The sequence below is a fragment of the Equus asinus genome, chromosome 10 (genome assembly GCF_041296235.1).
Source record: "Equus asinus isolate D_3611 breed Donkey chromosome 10, EquAss-T2T_v2, whole genome shotgun sequence".
Classification (NCBI taxonomy): domain Eukaryota; kingdom Metazoa; phylum Chordata; class Mammalia; order Perissodactyla; family Equidae; genus Equus; species Equus asinus.
This window is the reverse complement of record NC_091799.1, coordinates 33896782-33910405: the sequence shown is the minus strand read 5'-3', so window position 1 is coordinate 33910405 and position 13624 is coordinate 33896782. Positions and strand designations below refer to the sequence as shown.

The 13624-nt window shown below is 43.1% G+C and overlaps 1 protein-coding gene and 1 pseudogene across 2 annotated transcripts in view; one reads left to right on the top strand and one right to left on the bottom strand.

Moving 5' to 3' along the window:
* Positions 1 to 13624, bottom strand: part of TXNDC8 (thioredoxin domain containing 8) — a 48671-nt gene that overhangs the window by 8114 nt on the left and 26933 nt on the right. The gene's annotated exons all lie outside the window — the stretch shown is intronic.
* On the top strand, positions 4592 to 5246 carry LOC106826880 (ADP-sugar pyrophosphatase pseudogene; annotated as a pseudogene).

Here is a 13624-nt window from a genome sequence, read left to right as displayed (position 1 = left end):
TCCGCCTATGAGGGAATAAAGCTGGAAAAGCCTGGAGAGGCTGTGTCTGGCTTACAAGCAACATGTTCCACCTCAGCAAGCAACCTTTACCATCACTTAATAAGCCAGTAGCCCAAGAGACCCACTATCCCCAGGGTAGCAAACTTCACGATCTAGAACCAAGATGTTTCTTTCATGATCTAAAGAAAAAGGAGGGCAGTGTTTCCAATTTATAACCATTAGTATAATTAAATTGCTTCATTATGCTACCCAATGAGAACTGGTAAATTAGCATCAGCTTTTGATCCAAAGGGAATTCAACCATGAAGATATATTATTCTGGGAAAGTAAGATGGTTAATAAGAATGTGGTATAATTTAGGAGCCAAAAAGTATTAACGGTGCTTTTTTTTTTTGGCTTTTTCTCCCCCAACCCCCCCCCCCCCCCCCGTAGATAGTTGTATACTTTTAGTTGTGGGTCCTGCTAGTTGTGGCACGTGAGATGCCGCCTCAACATGGCCTGATGAGCCGTGTCATGTCCATGCCCAGGATCCGAACTGGCGAAACCCTGGGCCGCTGAAGCAGACTGCGCGAACTTAACCACTTGGCCACGGGGCTGGCCCCTTAATGATGCTTTTTAAGCTACAGGTTTTCATTGTATTTATATTATTAAACTTAATAATAGTGAGATTATTATATATGAGAAGAGTTTAGTTTTATTAGTCAGGATAGGCTAAAGAAAAAGTCCTAGCAAGGGAAAGGATTTTTTGATGCTAGAATTTTATAATTCTTATTTTTTAAGTTATCTAACATTCTAGAATTGTTTCCATTTTACACACAGATTTGAAGCAGGAGGCATTGTTCTGAAATTCCTTAAGCCACTGACAAAGCAGAAACTTGTAAAGAACCCTATTCTCCTCAGGCCCAGACTTTAGAAGGCAGTACCACACTACTTCTGCTTTTAAAATGTTCCACTTTCCCACTTTGTGTTTCATGCTGATATCAATGCTAAAGGGCAGGTTCAAATTTTTGTAGTAGATGTTGAGGGTTATATGATCAGAGTTCATAGTTGCAAGCAACTGAAGCTTACGTTGTATGATTTATTCAAACAGAATTTCTGGTAATGACGCAGAACTCATCTTGGAAACTGAGCAGGAGCAAGAGAAAGAGGTAGTAGGATGGACCACAACCCAAACCAAGGCACAAAGCCAGTCTGGTGAGGACTCGTCTGCCACTGCCACCAAACACTTTGCTGCCACTGGAAACTGGATGTCATCAGATTAGGGTTGTTGGAGGAAACACAGGACGCCTAGTTAAATTTGAATTTTAAATAAACAGTGCGTAATTTTTAAAGTATAATAATGTCCTATGAAATATTTGGGATATACTTATACTAAAACACTTATACTAAAAATTACTTGTTTTTTAATCTGAAATTTGAATTTAACTGGGTCTCCTATATTTTCATTTGCTAAATCTGGCAACCCTACACTGCGTATACCATTGCTCTTGCCACTGCTGTTCCTGGAAGTCACCTGCCACTCAAACGGATTTTCCAGGAAGTTCCTGGCTCTTTGCATCATGGGTTCTAAAAAGAACCCAACAGAGAGTTATGTGTGGTCAGTGGAGCATCTGTTACATGCCTCTGCTCTAGCTGCGGGGGAGGTCAGAAAGATGCTGGGGTCTCCATTGTTAGTGGAAAGTGGCCTCTGTGTTCCACTAAATATTAAGTTACTCAGACATAGGGTTAGGGCTGTAGTGAGGTTCAGATATTCAGGAGGAAAAAAATAAATGCCTACCCCATTTCCCTTTAACATACATTCCTCCTGTTTCTTATTGTCTAGTAGCCTGTGTGCTGGGGGCCAGGTATGATCATTTAATTCTCTTTGCCAGTGACTGGTTCGAGAACCCAGATACAAGCCTGTTAGCAGATGGCTTCTCCTTGGCCACAAGGGTTGTTTCAGGATTGGGTACATGACCCAATCTGGGCCCTCGAGATAAGAGGAAAGCTCACGAGAAGATTCTAAAGAAAGTAACCGTATTCCTGAGAGCTGCATAAAAAATAATCTTATCTTCCTGCGGATATTGTTTTTGTAGTTGTGAGACCTGAAAATTCTGCAGCCATCTTGCTTCCATCCTGAGATGAAGAACATAGAAAACAAGGGCAGAAATCACCAGAGTAATTGCAGAGAAATGGAGCTGGAACCGCTGGATTAAGTCCCCTGACGCCTGTCCACATCTTGACATTCAGTTATGTGCACCGATACATTTTTGTTTGGCTTAAGCAATTTCGAGTTGGGTGTTCTGGTCCTTGTAGCCAAAAACAACCCAACTGGAAAAGGGACTCATGAATATGTGAGTCACTTTTGTAAGCTTACCATTTGTTGAACTCTGAAAGTTTAGCATAATGTGTTTTGATTGAACTAGAAATTATTGCCATTATGAAACCATGAGGCAAAGATTAGTATTTAAATGAATGCAACCGAACAACTGGAGATCTGCTTCATTAGTCCAGGGAAAGAAGTTTATGATTATTGCCAGATTCCTGCTCTTTTTGCATGAATGCCCTGAGGATGAGCCAGCCTCTTAGGGAGTTCCCTCTGAGGAGAGAAACATTTAAATTCGTGGAACGGCCTAAAGTATAAACATAAATGGTATTTTAGAAAACATTACCCTCCCTCCTGCTTCTTTCTTCATGAGGTAGACAGCTGCTGCTTTGCCCTGCCCAGCAACCCTCCCCATTTCTTTGGGAATGCTCTACTTTTCTTTGGATAACTCTCTCTTCTTCATTCCCTGTAATCCCATTGGGACCAGCCATCCAGGTGCTACTCCAGCTCCCTACCACTGGGCCCAATGGTGGGCACGTGACTTCACCTCTAACTCTCCCACAAGAATTCAGCTCTCCAGGGGAGTGACACAAGAGGAAAAATCACTGGAATCATTCCTAAAGGAAGTGTCCATGGGTCCCGGCTCCTCACATCCTGGAAATGCCTGATGCCTGTCCTTTCTGAGGCTTGGTTCTGGCGGCCCCCTCCCCAGCTTTGCTTAAGGTAGCAAGCGAATTTCTGTTGCATGCTGCCAAAAACCTAAGCCGATACTCCCCACCAAATCATCCTCGAACACAATCAAGCCTTTATTTTGGAGTTACATTTCTTGTTTTTACTAGACATGTGTGAATACAAGCCTGATGTAAACCTGTTTATAATAACTTCTATCATGCACCTAAATTATCATATAATCGATTATTAAGAAAAACTGTCTTGGGAACAAAAGTATTGGGAAGTGCATTTTTAAAATTTACCTAGAAAACACATAGAGCACTTGTGTGCAAGGCATTGTTTAGTTGTTTAATCATCATTGCAAATAATTTTATCACCATTTTACAGATTGTGAAACTGGAGGGCAGAAAGGTTAAGTAACATGCTCAAGGTCACACAACTAGTAGATGACAGAGCTGCCACTCAAACCATGACAGCCTGACTCCAGTGCATGCTCTTATTCACTGTGTAAAATACAGCATCATCAAAATGCTGACTTAAACTACAAAATTAACTTCTAATGAGTAAGATTAGTTATATGGAAAAGCATCTTAATGATAGAATGTCTTCCAGTCCAGAAGCAAGAAAGATAAACAGAGTTGGCCAAAGCCCCTGGATTCCAGCTTGTAATTTTTGAGACAAATAAAAACCCCTTAGGATTTCCATGGGAAAAAAATCCTCATCTAATTAGTTAGTGAGCACAAACTAAGTCCAGACATCTGCTACTGTTTTTCTTTCCCTGTTGCCAGGTGCTCCATGGACAGCCTTAGATCAATAAGTAATTATAATAGAAGCTGAATTTAATTACTTATATAACTTTAACTTATTAAGTTTATGTCCATTAAAATTGCCCCAATAAACTGGGATATTTTAAAGGCTGCCATAGACAAAGGGGGACTAAAGATTCAGTTTAAGCCTTTTTTTTTTTATATTTGACTCAACGATGAGTCACATCTTTCCACGGTGTGAATTCTCACCGTTAGTAATTCTAGTAAATAGCTAGGGAGTTATTCACCCATTCATTCAGCTAAACGTATTGAGTAGCCACCAAGTGTCAAGCACTGTCCTGGGCACTGAGGTTACGGCTGTGAACAAGCAGAGGAAAATCTTTGTTCTCTGGCGTTCTAGTGGGGAGTTGTAATTCCATGGCGGCACAATCGAAAAATCCTGAATCTCTCCTGGTTCCTGATAGTTTCATTACTATAATGACTGAAAGAACAAGTCATCTGATGGCTATGCTGAGTCTGTGCAATGTCAGTGGGCCTGGTCCTTCCAGAGGTGTCCAAGGGAGGGACGCTGTGGCTACTGCCTGGCAGAGGCAATAATATCCACTGGGAGATGATGATTCACTGTTGTGTGCCCAGGATTTCATATGAATAAACCATGTGCTTCAGATTCTAACACGCTTAGTTCTCACAACAACCTAAGATTTAAAAGCAGTAACCCCAGGATCTGCTGAACCTGCTACCTCAGTCTTGTCCTTTCTTCTTTTGTTCCCCTGAGTACCCTTCCTTCACCCCACACTTTGGACATGAACTTCTTGCCTGAGGACACTGAAGACTAACTAGTTTGAAAATGGAAAACCAAGAACCAATGGATTCTTTTCAAAATACCAAGCAGTCTGTTATTTCAGAGGAGTTAATTTCAGAAGGAAAATGGATCAAGTGAAAAAACAACTTCCATGGATCCCACTGGTGAAACAAGAACTTGGGAAATTGTGAAAAGTATAACCAGGAAAGGACCGTTGGCTGATGGTGTGGCGGTCATCCCAGTGCTGCAAAGAACTCTTCATTATGAATGCATTGTTCTGGTGAAGCAGGTCTGATCACCAATGAGGAGTTACTGCCTTGAATTCCCCACGAGTGTCGTAGGTGATAATGAAAGCCCGGAAGCAGCTGTTCTTTGGGAGCTTGAGGAAGAAACTGCCTCTAAAGGTGACGTTGCTGAATGTTCTCCAGCTATATTTATGTATGCAGGTTTGTCAAACTGTACCACACACAACGTGACAACTATTAATGGAGATGTTGCTGAAAATGTAAGACCTAAGCCGAAGCCAGAGGATGGAGAATTTGTGGCAGTAATTTCTTTACCAAAGAATGACCTGCTGAAGAGACTTGATGCTCTAGTGGCTGAAGAACATCTGACGGTGGATGCCAGAGTCTATTCCTGTGCGTTGGTGTTGAAACAGGCAAACACGAAGCCATCTGAAGTACCCTCTCTGAAATTTTAAGGCCAAAGGACAGTGCCCATGTGAATATTCAAAGATGCCTATTTGTTTTCGCTAAAATTAGGATGTCTTCCAACTGAAAGCACGTCACACATAATTGTCAGCATCTTTTCTTTCTTGGTGATACATAAAATAATGACCTAACAGTTGACAGTGTCTCAGATTCAATGAAGTAGAGTGTACGAGAGTCAAATTCCCAGAAGCAGAGCCTAAGACAGGTATTGGGGTTTATATAATGTTTTGAGGGGGTGCTCTTTCAAAAAAGCCCGAAGGGAGGGAGTGAAGCAGGAGAGAGAAAGGGACAGAGCCAAGCAAGGTCTTAGGTCAAGACTAGCCTCTGGCTGATCCATAAGAAATGGGCTCTGGAGCATAAGCCCCATCACGGTTTTACTCTCCTAAGGCAGGGGGCCTTTTGTGCCCCCACATTAGTCATTGACTATGGGCTGTCTTTAGAGGGGTCATAACATCCTGGGCAAAGGGTTCCCATCAGCCAAGAGCAATTCTCAGAAGAAGGGGGAACTGGGAGCCACTATCAGCTGGGGGCCTTCCCTTGGCGTAAGGGCTCTGGTGGACATTACAGCATCCACTACAGGAATCCTGCTCAGTGCTCACAAAAAAAAATAGCTGCTCTCAAGAAAAAGAATCATTATTCTGACATGGTGTGATTTGCAATATCCTCAATAATATCCTTAGAGTAGACACTTCATCAAGTGTCCTAGGGCTGTTGTAGGTCGCCTGAGGACAAGGCAATCAGATGCTGTCAGAAGCCACAACTGCCACAGCCACAGAGACATTCTCATCTGCATGTGGCAGATCTGGCTCCCCAAGGAATCCACAGGCCCTTGACGTCTTGGTGGGGGAGGGGCAGGTAGCTCAGAAGGGAAACCATAAAGTAAGTGGAGTGTTATCTTCTCTGTCCCCTGCTCCACTTTTCCAGAATAGAATCTTGTCCCCTCTGCTACTGTCCTTTTCTCTACCCACTTCACCGCCACCCTTGCTCAACCTGATCTCTAACTGAGCTGTTCTCAGGTCTTGGGTTGTTTCTTTCTCCACCCCTGACGCCCCCAACCCTGCCTCCCGCCGTAAGGCATTTACCTTAAAAAAAAAGTGTTAGGAATTTCATGTGTTACCACCTGGGTATATTTGCATTTTAAAGACCACTGGGAGAGGATGCTATTTACATAAGGAAATGAATAACTATTGGTGTAGTTTAAGGCATCTGGAATCCTTTAAATCATTCAACATGGATAAGCTCCTCATACAAACTACAAACATGGGGAGTGAATGAGGAAACAGCAGAGAAGAGTTGGGAAGACCTAATTCTGCTCTCTCACTTTGGCCTACAGACCAATCCAGGCCATTACTCTTAGCTAATTCTTCTTCCTCTCCCTTCCCATATCTTGGCTTTCTCATTCCCAGGCCCAATCAAGGGCATAGACAAGGATGGAATAATTCCAATATATTAATTTTCCCCGTTGCAGTGATAACAATAGTAACAGCAATGACACTACCAACAATTACTGAATGTTTTCTAGATGTCAGTCCCCTTTCAACCCACAAGCCTTGTAAAAGAAGTTGTCAGTGGACTTTCTGGTTAATAAGAGCTAAACCTCAACCTCTGAATCCTTTTTACCTGTATCAGCTTGAGTACGTATTTGAGCTGACCTAGAAGTGAATGTTAAAATGATGAGAAAAATGAAATTTGACCAAGGTAGTCTTTCACAGACTTAAACTTAGCCTCGGGGAGACTCTGATTCAATTAAAGAGGAGCAATGACAAAACAGAAGGATGGGATCCTAAGGATATGGAGCTGAAAGGGAGCTTAGAGACCACACAATCCCAACTTTCTCATTGTACAGGTGAAAAAATTACATCTCAGGTAAAGCAAATTGTTCAAAGCCACAGAGGTCCAAGAGTTCCGGGAAGATTTGGATTGGGCAGGGGGTGACATGGTTATAAAGGCAGGTGCCAATGAGGACTTTACTGGGCTTAAGTCAATGTATTTTAATATGGAAATACAAGTTTAATGACGGCTGCAGGTAAATTAAGCTAGAGACGAATAAGGACTAAGACTGGAGAATGGCTTTTATATGGCGAGTGTTCGTTTGCTGAGAGTAGATTATCAATCATTCTGAACTCTTTTCTTGAGCAGCTGGTGCGCAGGGCAACCAGCACCTCATGAGGTGTGTTCCCAGTGGTGGGTGCCTGGGATTAGAGCACACAGCCAATAGAATATCTTGGTGGGAAATATAAGAAGAGAAGCTTTTATGTGAAAACTGATCTTTACTATTTTAAGAAGGAAGTGACTACTTCTTTGTTTCCCTACCGTTTCTTATCTGCCCAAACTTAGCCTATAAATGACTTGTGAAAGACAGCATGCTATCCACTAGTCACCTATAAAGGCTAATTTTTGGTCCTCCCCTCCGCTCCGTGGTTAAATATTGTCAGCTTTATGAAAGGCACTAAAAGACTGAACTTTTTAAAAACTTCAGTCTCTTTGGATGTCTATAGGATGATTGCTCTTTATTGCACATTGTACTAGAGGCTGTTGGAAGATACAAAAGAAGTAAAAAAAAAAAGTATCAGTTCATATGTTCAAAGAGAGTAGAATCTGGTTGGAATGGTAGAAATGAAAACAGTCATCCTCATCACCATCATCATTCCCATCCTTGAACACTTTGCCGTGGACAGGTAGTGTACAAAACACTTCATGGACATTATTCCATTTAATACTTGCATCGACCTTCTGGAGGTATCCATTACAGCCTGGTTTACAGATGAGAAGACTGAGCCCCAGAGAGGCCTTCGGCCTGGCAGCGCCTGAGTCATGACTACAAACCGGATCTGTCTGACTTTAGAGTCTGTGATGCTTCCATCACAGCACACTGCCCTCACAGGAAAGCTGTAAAGCGAAACCCGGTGATTAATTGCCAACCTGATTAATAGAGACAGAACTGGCCCCAACATGGAGTTGCTCTGTTCCTGGCTGCTGCTGCTATTTATTCTGTCTGGCTTTGGATTCAGTATACCAAGTTCTCACCCTCATAATGTGATCTGTGTGGGAGCTGATGGTAGACTTGTAAAGTATATAGAAGCTATGCAGTGTGTGACTTGTTATTATATGTATTAAAGACAGGATAGAGAATAATGTAGACACATTTGCTCCTTCCTACCGGTCTAGTTTATAGATTATGAATGTATTAAATTTGAGCACATTATCTTTCCCCTTCCAAACCTCCATTCTTAGGTAGAAATAAAAATGTATTCCTGATCTCAGTTGAAATCTTAGGGTTTCCTATGGGAGTTTGGGCAGCAGTCATTCATGTAGTCATTCATCCATCCAATAGTTACCAAGCCTCTACTAAGTGCCTGGTAATGTTCTTGGGACCGCACACACGAGGATGGAAATCCATCACCTGTGTCCTTAGGAAGCTGGGTCTCATTGGAGACAGACATAGGGTTACCAGATTTAGCGAATAAAAAACAGAGGACACCCAGTTAAATATTGCACAGAACATACTTACACTGAAAAATTATTCTTTGTTTATCTGAAATTCAGATTTAACTATGTGCCATGTATTTTATCTGGTGACCTTAGGCAGACATAAAAATCCACCACACCCTGCAGAAAGATGGCTGCTGGAATGGTTGTGCACACACAGCTCCATAGACACACGATAGACACACAAGCTTTCTCTGTCTGGGATAGCCATGGGAGGCTTCACATGACTGTGTGAGCTGAGTTGAAGGAATGATGCGTTTGCTGGGTGATCTTGAATAAGACAGGCAGAGATGGGGGGAGGAAATTCCAGACGAAGGGAAGAGCATAGAGTTTGAGACAACGTCTGTGGTACATGGGCAACGGGAGAAGAGCAAAAATGAATGTGACGGCCAGATCAGGAAGGGCTTTGGCAGAAAGGTGAAGGGCTCACAACTTCATTCTGCCATCAATAGCTAACCATCCAATCTATGCTTTGTCTTCTTATTTTTTCATATAACCAGACTTTGGCTAAGCAGTGCTCCACAAAACGTGGGCCACAGACCAATGTTACTCTGAGAAGTACTTTTGGTAGTAGTTTTCGATGATTTGGGGTAGTATGAGAAAGCAGCATCAAATAACCTTGACTAATGCGGGGAGACTGTTAATTCCTTTTTTTCTTCCAATTTAAAACTCAATTTTATTTTTATGTGTACACTTAAAAAACTAATAGACTTTACTTTTTAGAGCAGTTTTAGGTTTAAGAGACATTGAGCAGAAAGTACAGAGAGTGCCCATATATACTTCCTCTTGATTCCTTTTTTATTTTCTTTCAGTACTGATTACTCAAGGAGAAAATCTTAATTTGGTGCAATTCTAGTTTCAATATCTCTCTAATAGTTGGTCATCCTGTCGGAAGACAGAGGAGAGGAGAGTTGTGAGGAGGAGAGGAGAGGGGAGGGGAGGGGAATAGAGAAGAGAGGAAGGGGAGGGGAGGGGAGGGAAGAGAAGGACAAGGGAGGGGAAAAGAGGGAAGGGAAGAGAAAGAGAAGGAGGAGAGGGGAGGAGAGAAGAGAGAAGGAGTAGGGAGGGGAGGGAAGAGAAGGAAAGTAGAGGAGACGGGAGAGGAGAGGAGGAGAGTGGATGGGAGGGGAGAGAGCACTCAGCCTCTGAGTCTTTGACAAGCCATATACCAAGTTAGACTTGAAAACAAAAATCATTTTGTCTCCAGTGTATTTGTTTATGAAGTTTTCTTCTACTTCTCAGAATAATACTCCTATTCTATTTAGGGTGCTATGATAACAAGATTTGTTGCAAATTAAATTTATTCATACACAAAAAGTGGATAAAGTAAAGGACAATAAGAGTGGCATGTGAATGACTCAAGCTTGGAAATTTCAGGGCTGAGGAATCCTGGCTGAGTCTGTATTTCAGTTCCCACCCGACCTTTTCAGTGTTGATGGAGTTTTCTGGAGAAAAGCCCCATCTTTTTCAGGAGAATGAAGGAGGATGACCTGTGGGAGCAGTGCTTTAGAGAAATCCAGTGTCTAGCTTAGTCTCTCTTTCCTTCTCTGCTCTTCTCTGACCTCTCATCCTTATCTGGCCCCACATTCCTTTTCTTAAAAGCCCCGAGGAGGAGTAGTCAAAGGAACGCTTCCCTGGAAGAGGATATCTAACATGAAAATCCCAAGCATTTGCCTTTAAAAACTTGATGAAAAAGAAGGCTAAGGATTTTTAAATAGTGGGTACCCATGACACAGCTAAAGGTTATTGATGTTACACACAGATTTTCAGGAACATTCCCGGGAGGGAGGAATATGTCAGTAAAGGAAATTTCTCTGAAATCCATTTCCTGGATCGGGACGCATGGGCCTGAGTGTGACACCAATGAAAGGATTCACAGAAGCAGTAGATTTTATTTGCTTTGAGAGAATCTGTTCATTGTTCATCATCCCTTTAATTTTCTCTAGCACACCCAGGTTCACATTTGGGCTCAACCATTTACTAGCTGTGTGACCTTGGGCAAGGTACTTCCTCTCCCTGAATTCCATGTCTGTAAAATGTACTTTCTCAGTGGTGCTCAAACATGAGCACCAGAATAATCTGGTGCGTCAGAATAATCTGGATTGCTTCTGTGATGGCCCACCCACACCCAGCTTTGATTCAGGGTGTCTGGCAGCGGTCATGGGGGGTGTGTCTGAGAATGCGCATTTCTAACAAGTCCCCAGCTGATGCTCCTGGTCCCAGAACCTCTCTTTGGGAAGCCCTGTACCAGGTCCTCCCTGACGAAGATGAAACCCTATGGCAATGGCTTTCAGTAGTGACTCACCAGCACCCACAGTGAGAAACACATTTTACATTGTCACCCTGGAATAAACATACCTAGAACTAAATGAGTTTCACACGTAATACTTACCATTACTACAGTAAATGCACTCTGCTAATTTTTGTTTTAAGACAATGCTGACCCACTAAATAGCACTTTATGGGTCTTGTGTCAGCAAGAAAATACTGTTAGTGCCTGATAAATATTGCATTGGTAAAAACGCACAAGCCAGCCCTAGTGGTCCAGTGGTTAAGATTCCATGCTCTCACCGCCGTGGTCTGGGTTTGTTTCCTGGTCAGGGAACCACACTACCCAACTGTCAGCTGTCATACTGTGAAGGTTGTGTGTTGCTGTGATGCTAAAAGCTGTGCCATGGGTATTTCAAATACCAGCAGGGTCACCCATGGTGGACAGGTTTCAGTGGAGCTTCCAGACTAAGACAGACTAGGAAGAAGGACCTGGCCACCCACCTGCAAAAAATTGGCCATGAAAACCCTGTGAATAGCAGCAGAGCATCGTCTGCTACAGCACCGGAAAGTGAGAGGATGGCGCGAAAAGACCAGGCAGGGTTCTTCTCTGCTATACACGGGGTCACTAAGAGTCAGAATCGACTCCATGGCACGAACAACAAAAAATGCACTACTCAGCATCAGACAAGAAGGCAAAAATTAAGTGACATCTTGTTCTCCTTTTCTATCACAATAGAGAAGCCCTTATAAAAGTGTGGACGCTTCTACTCTTAGGCAAGAGAAATCACATTGAGAACTTGTCTGCTAAAAGCAAGATGGAGAAGACTTTGGTTTCCAGGGACCTCTCTTGGACTCTGACGTGTGTCCTGTTTTATTGTTACCGTGGAAGGCAGGACTGCAATAACAATGAAGAAAACTAAACATCTGCCTGCTCCAGCACGTAGAAAGACACTACAGAATGTAAACACCTGAGGCTGCCACGTCTGGGCATGGAATTCATTGTCCACCCTCCTTCTTCTCTCTAAAGACATTTTCCAGGCTCTTTCCAGAGGCCAGTGTCTTGTGCGAGCTGACTTTGGTAAATAGGTGGTCGTTGATTTTCACCGGTCTAACTTGCACATATTACATGTTCATGCACAAAACTCCACCTTCCCGTTGTCACCAGCTATATAATGATTTCCCAGCCATCCTCTCTACCTGGCCTGTGCTCTGGGGATGGGTGGGGGCCTCAGCCAAGGTGACAGGAATATTCAGTCATCTGTACTAGTGCCAGTGCTGATCGAGGCCCAGCGGCCTCAGTCTGACCCACAGCTCCCCGGTCACATTCTTTGCTGTTCCAGAAGCCTGGTCCTCTGGAGCGAGCTAGCTCCAGCCTGTGATCCCTGGCGTGGAAGTCTTGTCCGGCCGGCCTCTGTCTGAGCCTCACTTGAATATCACTATGTCTGGGGAACAGGGGAGGAGCGACAAGTTCAGGCCCAACTGGGCTCTTGCTTTGGTGGAGGAGGGAACACCTCTTCCTCTGTCCTAGTACATTTGGGCCCAAAGAGATTACGGGCCATAGAACCTTCCATCCTTGCCCTTGTGGGGAGGTCAGCCTGATGGAACAACAGAAATGCCAGGCTTGATTTTGCCTCCAGGCAGACACACAGTCTGCCCTCTTGAACACAGGGCACAGCCTCCTCACCCCACGAAGGCTTCCATCTGCCCCCCGGGGGCGGGGGTCTGGACTGGAAAGAGGCGAAGCATCGCCAACATTACTTAAGAGTTTGATTAAAAAAGGAAAAAAGGCTTTTTGGAACCAAAATGCTCTTGTAATCTCCAAGTCTGAGTCTGTTTGACTTGGAGACCTGTAATTTTCATAAAACTCTTCCTCATTCTTAAGACCTCAAGTCAGCAGCCATTTTATCAGGAAGCACTCCCTGACTTCTGGCATAGATCACGTCTCCTTATTACATGCTCACAAAGCACCAGTGCTTCTCCTTTGTAGCACTGCTACAGATGCATTTTGTAAAAATAACCTTTTTATTTTAGATTTACAGAAAATTGCAGAGATAGTAAAGAGAATTCCCATATACCTCTCATCTAGTTGCTTAATGTTAACGTCTTAAATTACCATGGTATATTTGCCAAAACTAAGAAACCAACATTGGCATGTTACTGTGGAGTAATCTTCACATTTTATTTGCATTTCACCAGTTTTTCCACTTATGTCCTTTTTCTGCTCTGGGCTCCAATTCAGGGTACTACACTGCATTTAGTTGTCATGCCTCCTTGGTCTCCTGTGGTCTGTGCACTGGGCTGGATACCAGAGAATTAGAGACGTGGAGGAGAACATGCTCCCATCCTATGGGAGTGTCCCAGTCTACACATCCTAAAGGCAAAGATAAGCAACTCAAAGTTAAACAGAAGTCAAGAGAGATAGTACCTGTGATCTCTGCTGGAATCCTCCTTCCATTTGTCCTTTCCTTAGTAAAGTGAACACTGATCAATCAACACTTGCATTCCAAGGGACCGAGGTCTATTTGTTTATCATTCAGAATAAGTAAAACAGTGACCTTTTGCTTAAGGACTTGAGTTCCCCAAATTTAACCTTTTGCTATTGGGCTAA